The 7,778-nt window shown below is 30.7% G+C and overlaps 2 protein-coding genes and 1 long non-coding RNA gene across 7 annotated transcripts in view; 2 read left to right on the top strand and 1 right to left on the bottom strand.

Annotated features, from left to right (window-relative positions):
- LOC117169113 overlaps window positions 1–7,778 on the bottom strand; it is a 156,336-nt gene that overhangs the window by 4,759 nt on the left and 143,799 nt on the right. The window lies entirely within an intron of this gene.
- LOC117169107 (something about silencing protein 10) overlaps window positions 1,972–7,778 on the top strand; it is a 114,213-nt gene continuing 108,406 nt past the window's right edge. For 3 of the 5 annotated variants that reach the window (XR_004466608.1, XR_004466611.1, XM_033355256.1), the window contains exon 1: window positions 1,994–2,076. The gene's annotated coding sequence lies outside the window, so the exon portion shown is untranslated. Of the gene's footprint in view, window positions 2,077–7,778 lie in introns of all 5 variants that reach the window. The other 2 variants (XR_004466609.1, XR_004466610.1) reach the window with 2 other exon arrangements.
- Window positions 2,280–7,778, top strand: part of LOC117169111 — a 79,891-nt gene continuing 74,392 nt past the window's right edge. The window contains exon 1 of the mRNA XM_033355269.1: window positions 2,280–2,346. The gene's annotated coding sequence lies outside the window, so the exon portion shown is untranslated. The remainder of the gene's footprint in view (window positions 2,347–7,778) is intronic.

Raw genomic sequence — 7,778 nt, 5'->3', positions numbered from 1 at the left:
TAACCTCAAAAAAATTTTCTACTGCTTTACCGTCATATTTTACGAAGAATGAGAAAACAAGAATTCGACTTCGTAGTACGATGAAGGCAGCACCTCGATAGGACAGAAAATGTGATGTCCTATATATATAATTCCCCACTCCGACGCCCCGTACCGCATCTACGTTTATAATATCTTTGGTCAGAGAGGCAGTGTGAGACTAATGAGGTTGCGAAAGATCCGTTTGGTGGCGCTGAAAGCTAAAACGTAGGTTTCCAGAGTTTGAAGCGTCAAATTTTGACCTGCATTGGCTTCAAATGCACGAAATAAATAATAAACTTAACTGAATAGTAAAGAAAACCTAGAAAATAATTTAAATATTTAATGGCAGCTAAGCCCATTCAGCAAACTTGAAATAAATGCAATCGATATTTTTGGAGTTTCGCTGATTCATTGAATTTATTCGATTTCTGTAAACTTTTAATCTTCCTATAATATACGTTTTGATATTGAAATATTTTTCTTATTTATGCAAAAATGTTTTTCTTTAATTGTAAGAATATATTTTATAAAAAAGAATGACTGCAATGGGGTAATTCTCCTTCAAGAGGTTATTGGATAAGCTTTTACATATTATTGAATACATTTTGATTCATTTTAAATATAAAGAATATTTTTCATTATTTTTACCAATTCCTGACAACATTTTTACAAATCATTGTAATTTTACAAATTTGCTGATATTTTCCGCACCCTGGAAATTGAACAATGACTTCTAATTTTACTGTATTAAAACCTGCATAAATGCGATTTATATCAATTTCTCATTTTCAAGATGCAAGGGTACGGTCGAAAAAGGGATTTTTACTACTTATTGTACTTTCACAATCTTGCAGAAATTGTCCACTTTCAAAGAGGGTCCCTTTATTACCTACCTTAAATATGACAGATTCACGAGCAGATAATGTATTCTTGCAACGTCATGCTATATTGCAATACTGAAAGTGGTAAAGTTACAAATTCATTTGGATTCTTAACCTCAAAAATGGTATTTTCCCTATAATACAAGTGATAATTTTACAAAAAATTTTCTATGTGATTTTACCATTTTTAGTTGTAAAATTTTTTAATTTTTTACAGTGCAACTTTGGCATGTTGAGCTAGTGCGTCTGCCCGGTGCAGTGACTCTCATTAGTCGCTGTTAGCGTGCGATTCAAATCGGGTATAATTGACAATTATAGAAATTAAGCAACATAATTATGATAAATTATAGATTATTATTAGAAATTACGCAATTTGTGATGTAAGATTAGAAAAAAATACCAACGAGTATATTTTTTAAATAATAGAACATTTTCTTTCATTTCAAAAGATGAATTTTTATTTCATTAACAAAGGTTTTTAAAGACCAAAAATGTTTATTTAACGAGTCGTATTTATACCAAAATTTTGGTACGATTAGCCAAATTTTGTTGGTACTAGTAGATACTGGCTGAATTTTTATTATTAGCAATGATGATTTTGTTCATTTTTTCTCATTATGAGCGGCATAATGTAACGTTTCTGAATTAGGAAGAAGTGTTTTCAGCTGGAAACATTATTTTGAGGTATTTTTCTAGTATGATTGTTTTTTGCAACGGAAATCTGTACATGAAATTATGCAAATATTCATACATAGTATATTAAATATTAGAAATATATTCATTTAAAATTTAGTTGGTAAAATATACTTTAGTCTTTGGAACTAAAAAAAAAACAATTAATTACAAAATATAGGCGTTTTTATTTTTTCCTGATAATAAATCACAATTTACAAAATTTCTGATATTAATGTGCAATTTACAATGAGCACATATTTCATTTCAATTATTGTTAATTATGTTCGGTTTGAATCGCGCGCCAACAGTGACCAATGATAGTCGCTGCGCCGGGCAAGCGCAGTAGCTCAACATGCCAAAGTTGGGATCACTGCTCATATTTAGGTTTCATCTTAACAATGAACAAATGGCTTTCTGTCTTAAAATTGATGATGAAGACACGTGCTTACGACTGAGGTATGAAGAAAAAATAGTTAACAACACAAAATTCTTTGTAGAAGTAAGTGATATACTGTTGACTTTGTTTAAATTAATTGTTTATAATAATAAAAGACAACTTATAAGAGAATATTCGCGATTTCTAAGTTTGCCTTTGTTAGTTCTGACTGATAATGATCAAAAATCATATCGTTGAAATAAACAATATTTTGCCGCTATATTTATAAAAGTATTGTTAAAAATGAATACAAAAAGTGGCATAAGTAAATGTTCGCGGTCAAGAATCACCTCATATTCTGGAGCCTATGAAAATTTCAGGATATTTCAAAATGTATAATTGTATAATTTTTTAGATGTCTAAAAAATCCTACATTTATACATTTTTGAGCTTATACGTTATACGTTTCGGAGTTCTTTTTTCATAAATTCCAAAATAAAAATAGATACACTTAATTTTGAGCTACATTTAATAGATTTATACTATGATATTATTGATCATAATTAATGACAATGATTACATATGCGATTTTCTTAAATGAGACTTAACTTCGATTCGAAGATTCTGATTCACTACAACAATTCGGTGTTTTCCGAAAAGTAAGAAAAAGCTACTTTTGATCAAATTACCAAATGTTTTACATCAATACTTATGGCTATAATTTATAATTATTTCTCTATCTTGGAAGGTGCTTCTGATCTCTCCCTTTCACGGGTTAGAGAGTCTTTGCATAACCCTTACATGTGTTCTTACAAATAAGCCTTATACTATCTTACAAACTATTTGCTACATACTGTCTTAACCCTGCACTTATCTTGCGGGGACAAATGTGCCCCACGCGAAATTCATTTAATTCTCCTGAGCAAATATCTCTAATTTTTTGGTGCAGACCCTAACCATAATTCAGTTCGACTATCCTAGAGTGCGGTGAAGTAGTTGATGTTGCCGGTTAGTCGGAGAGCCGAGGCCGTTTTTGGCGAGTTATTAGGTAACGAATCTGCCACTATTTTCCTGATTGTTGAGAATATACTGATCACGAAATGTGGCTTCTCCAGGGGTAGTCCCAGGGAGAATGTGTTTATTTACTCATTCGAAGTTGTAAAAAAAAGTGATTAAAATAAGTCATAGGGTAACGGCTAAACCTTTCTGCGTTGAATGTGGAGACAATTAGACAATGTTCCGTGCAATTGGCAGAACTATAGGCCGGTGCGGAAGGGGGGGGGGGGAGCAGAACGATCCAGAGGTGTAAAAGAATATGTCATTTTAAAGTTGTTTTCTAACGCCCAAATTTTTTATATAACATTTTACTCATTATTCAAAACATATATTCGAAGACTCAGAATAAAATCTCAGGGATAACATCCTGGCAGAACATCGCAAACTGGCCGGTTTTGACATTGGTCATTGTGCGTTGGTTCACGGCCCTGACACTGCGAGCAGAGTGGTCACTTGTGCTCCGAAGACGATCAGTAGCCACTCTGCTCACAGTATCAGGGTCGTCAACCGATGCACAATGACCAATGTCAAAACCGGGCAGTTCGCGATGTTCTGCCAGAATGATATCACCGAGATTTTGTTCTGCCTCTTCGAATATATGTTTTGAATAATGAGTAGAATGTTATATAAAAAATTTGGGTTTTAGAAAATAACTTTAAAATGACATATTCCTTTACACCTCTAGATCGTTCTGCACCCCCACCCCCTTCCGCACCGGCCTATTGTTCTGCTAATTGCACGGAACATTGTCTAATTGTTTTGATATTCAACACAGAAAGATTAAGCCGTTACCCTATGACTTATTTTAATAATTTTTTTTACAACCTAATAACTCGCCAAAAACGGCCTCGGCTCTTAGACTAGGTTGTTCGCTGTCTGTCAAGTAAAAAGCAAATGCTGAACGCTTGAGGCACATTTGTCTCCCAGAGGATCCGTTACGTTCGAGTTTCATCACGTTAAGTCAATATGATTTTTTCATGTAAATGAATGCATTTGACGTATATTTACAGTATATCATTGTATTTTCATGTTTCAAATTGATTTTTTGTAATTTAAGTGAAAATTATATGTAAAAATGACTAAAAACGTGATATATATCAATTTAAAGTTGTTTTCTTTAATTTTATTCATACAGTGCTTATAAATTCCAATAATAAATCAATTAATAAATAATTGTTTTTCTCATCCAAGATGTCGAGAATGTTCGAACTAAAAAGTGCGGATGTGGTGACTGTAGTGTCGCAGGAAAGAGAGAAGTTGCAACCGACCTGTGTGTGACGAACATAGGGCGGTTTTGTGCGACCTTTGCGTCGAAGTTGATTATTTAATGCAATATTCAGTTTAATGTTCTTAATTCAATTTTACTTCGAGAATGAATTTAAAAATAAAAAAAAAGTTTCGTAGGAAAGGCTCATTTGTTTAATTCCGACGAATTTTTTCTATCTTTCAAACTTACCGCTTTTTCATTGAAAAAAACTTTTTCTTAATTTTTTTATCTTTATTTAAATGAAAACATCTTATTATTCATCCGAAAACAAAAAGATTGGCCTATTATACATTCAAATTATTTATAATAATAAGCATTCTGCCCGCACTTCTGATATTTCTCATTTTTCTCAATTTTCTAACTTCGAATGTTCAAACAAATATACTTTTTGGAAGAAACCTAATTATAACCTACACCACCTTAAATTGCAATTTTTGCCCTTCAAAATGGCGTTTGAAATTTCAAAATTAGTTAATTAGAAAAAATGACATGATTTTAAAAAAAATGTCAAAAACACGATTTTTCGCAATTTTTATTTTTTAAACATTTTTTTAAACATTTTAAATTCATTTAAATGGGATGTTATATACACCAATCACTTCAACATTCAAAAACGAAGGGAATGGTGTATATTAACATCTGATTCCGATGAAAGTAAAAGATAGTGCACAAGGAATCCAAATGGGGGACATTTGTCACCCACAGGATCCGGTCAGGGCAAAAAAATGTTAGGATCCGTCTAAGGTTAAATTATTATTTAGATTTCTAAACGCTCACGACTTTTCCCTGGGCTTCCATTTCCTCTTTATATATCAATTTCAAAATTTGACTCCAGTCCGCAAGATTACTTCATAACTCCTTCTTTCGGAGACATTTTTTGTCTTCTTTTTTTCCTAGCCTCTATAAACAGCTCTCAGATCTTCCAGCTTCTTCACCCATTTCTCCCTCTGACCCAGCCCTATCCGACTCTAAAAAAATGGCCGGTCCTTTTTGCTAAGAGTTTCTATGTGCGAAATTTCGCCGTATGGCGGCGATTTTCTCACACCTGGCCCTACTTCAACATGAAATTCAATGTGGAAAGTATAAAAAACATAAAAATGTAAACATTTAGCCAGTTTAAAGATGATTCGATTCCAAAGTTCATTATTTTTGTTAGTACAAATCTTTCAAAAGTGCTAGTTACATGTGAACAAGAATGGATAGATGAAATAAACTGCGAAATAATTATTTCTCAATTTAATTAATTTTTATAAATAAGTGCAATTGATTTAATTTTATAGACTAATAATGACCCTAAATCCGAAAACTGCATTTTTACGTATTATTGGTACTTTTTTGCAATTTCTGTCATCTTTTTCATATAAATAATTACTAATAGACCATCTAAATGTTCACCATGTTTTTAATAACAATATTCAATTGTTTAAATAAATGTAAATTATATACAAAATTATTTACTCACAAAAAATATAAAAAATAATCGTATGTTCTGATTGAAATGGAATATTTTGTCATTGTTTGGAAAAGTAAATTTTTCTAAAAATATTATGTAATTATTTAAACAATTATTTATTGTTTATTTTCAGAATTTCTAAAATTTGAGTCAGAAAGGTCCTCTTTTTCAAATTGGTATCCTGTGCTACTTTTTGTAGAATAATCATATAATTTTGAGACATTTCTTCTAAAGTTTAAAAAATTTCAATTTATTTATTAATATATTTGTTTAAACAATTGAAAAGTAGTTAACGTATTCTTTCTATACATTATAAGTCCGAAACATAATTGTATGTGTTCTATTTTATTTCATTTTTTTAGTTAGCGAAAAAGAATTGCTTGAGCAAATAAAGATTGTTTAAACAAATAGAATTTTACTAAATATTAAGAGAAATGAATCAAAATGATGTAATTATTCAAAAAACGTGGCATATTACATTTTCTAAGAACAAATAATTGTTTAAGTAATTTATATTTCTTTAAACAGTTGAAAATTGTTTAAAAAGACATGGGAAATATTCAAATTGTCCATTCGTAATTATTTGTATAAAAAAGGCGACGGAAATTGCTAAAGAGTGACAATGATACATAAAAATGTAGTTTTTTAATTTTTGGGCCACATTTCGGGTGGGGGGGGGGCTGTGGGGCGGGTGGGGGTGGGTTGGAAATAAAATATATGAGTATGGTTTTATTTCGCAGACACTCCTCTTCAATCCCTAGAAAGTTATAGGCCTATAATTATGTTCTTATAATGAAATTACTATAATTCTTGCACGACTTTATGACTACTAATAAGAATACTAATTCGATTATTTATATGAAAAATTTTGGTAAAATAATTATATAAATTAATAATATTGAAATATTGAAATAATTATTGCAAAAAGTAGAAGATACCCATGGCTTTTAAGTTTCATTATACCTTCATTGTTAAACAAAGCTTCTTTAAATAGGTCAATTTGTATGTACTATTGTGTGAGTAGTTCAAAATAAATGATTAATTTATACTTCCTTCTACTTTATGCAATAATTATTTTAATATTATTAATTTCTATAATTATTTTCCTACAGTTTTTTCTATAATTACTCCAATCATTATTTCTGTAATTGCGAAAAAATTATAGGAAATTAACGATAGGAAAATCAGTATAGGTCTATAATGATTTCCATGACAATAAAAGATCCGAAGACCAGATGTGAAAATTTTAATTATCTTTCTTTTTAATTGTTTCCTTATTTTTTAAACAAAAAATCCTCCCGAACGAAAAGGAATTTAAGTGAAGAACAAATATAATAACCAGATGAGGAACAGCCACGGCCGGGGAAAGACAGCTTTTTAGTTTAAAATTCGGACTTTGCAATGAAAGCAATTAAAATTGAAAATTGTATCTCTTCATTGATTTTTAATATTTTATTCGAATAGAGTATTATAAATATATTGGTTATAATTTATACATACTGATGCTATAACATTTCTAGTAGGATCCTTCACTTCCCTTTTCCAGCCAATATCATCAGGAAGAAAACGTTTTTCGCAAACAAACTGGCCAGCTGTTACTAAAAAAATCTTCCCTATTTATTGTTTTCTAATATATATCAACTAAATTTTGAAGCACTTTGAAAAAATGAATTTTTCCGCCGTCATCACGACTCGAATGGTAGCCGAATTGACAGTTTGAAGCAATGCACTTCACAATATTGTTCTTTTTCTTCACCCACGCAATTTTTATACTTATTTTTACTCGAATCAACCGCTTTGATTTTTTTTTAGTCTTGTAAACATTTTAGGCTTACATTTTATAAAATATTATTTAAATATTATTGTTTTTAAGAAAATTTCCCATTTAGCGTTATTTTAAAGTAGGGGCACGTGCGAGAAGCGCCGCCACGCGTCGATATATCGCGCATAGAAACTCATAGCAATAAGGTCCGAAACTTTTATAGCAGAAATACGGAGAGTCGAATAGGGCTGTTCTGACCATTCTCATTCAGAATCCATTTAATTACT

This window comes from Belonocnema kinseyi, chromosome 3 (assembly GCF_010883055.1).
Source record: "Belonocnema kinseyi isolate 2016_QV_RU_SX_M_011 chromosome 3, B_treatae_v1, whole genome shotgun sequence".
Lineage (NCBI taxonomy): Eukaryota > Metazoa > Arthropoda > Insecta > Hymenoptera > Cynipidae > Belonocnema > Belonocnema kinseyi.
This window is presented reverse-complemented; position numbering and strand designations above follow the sequence as displayed.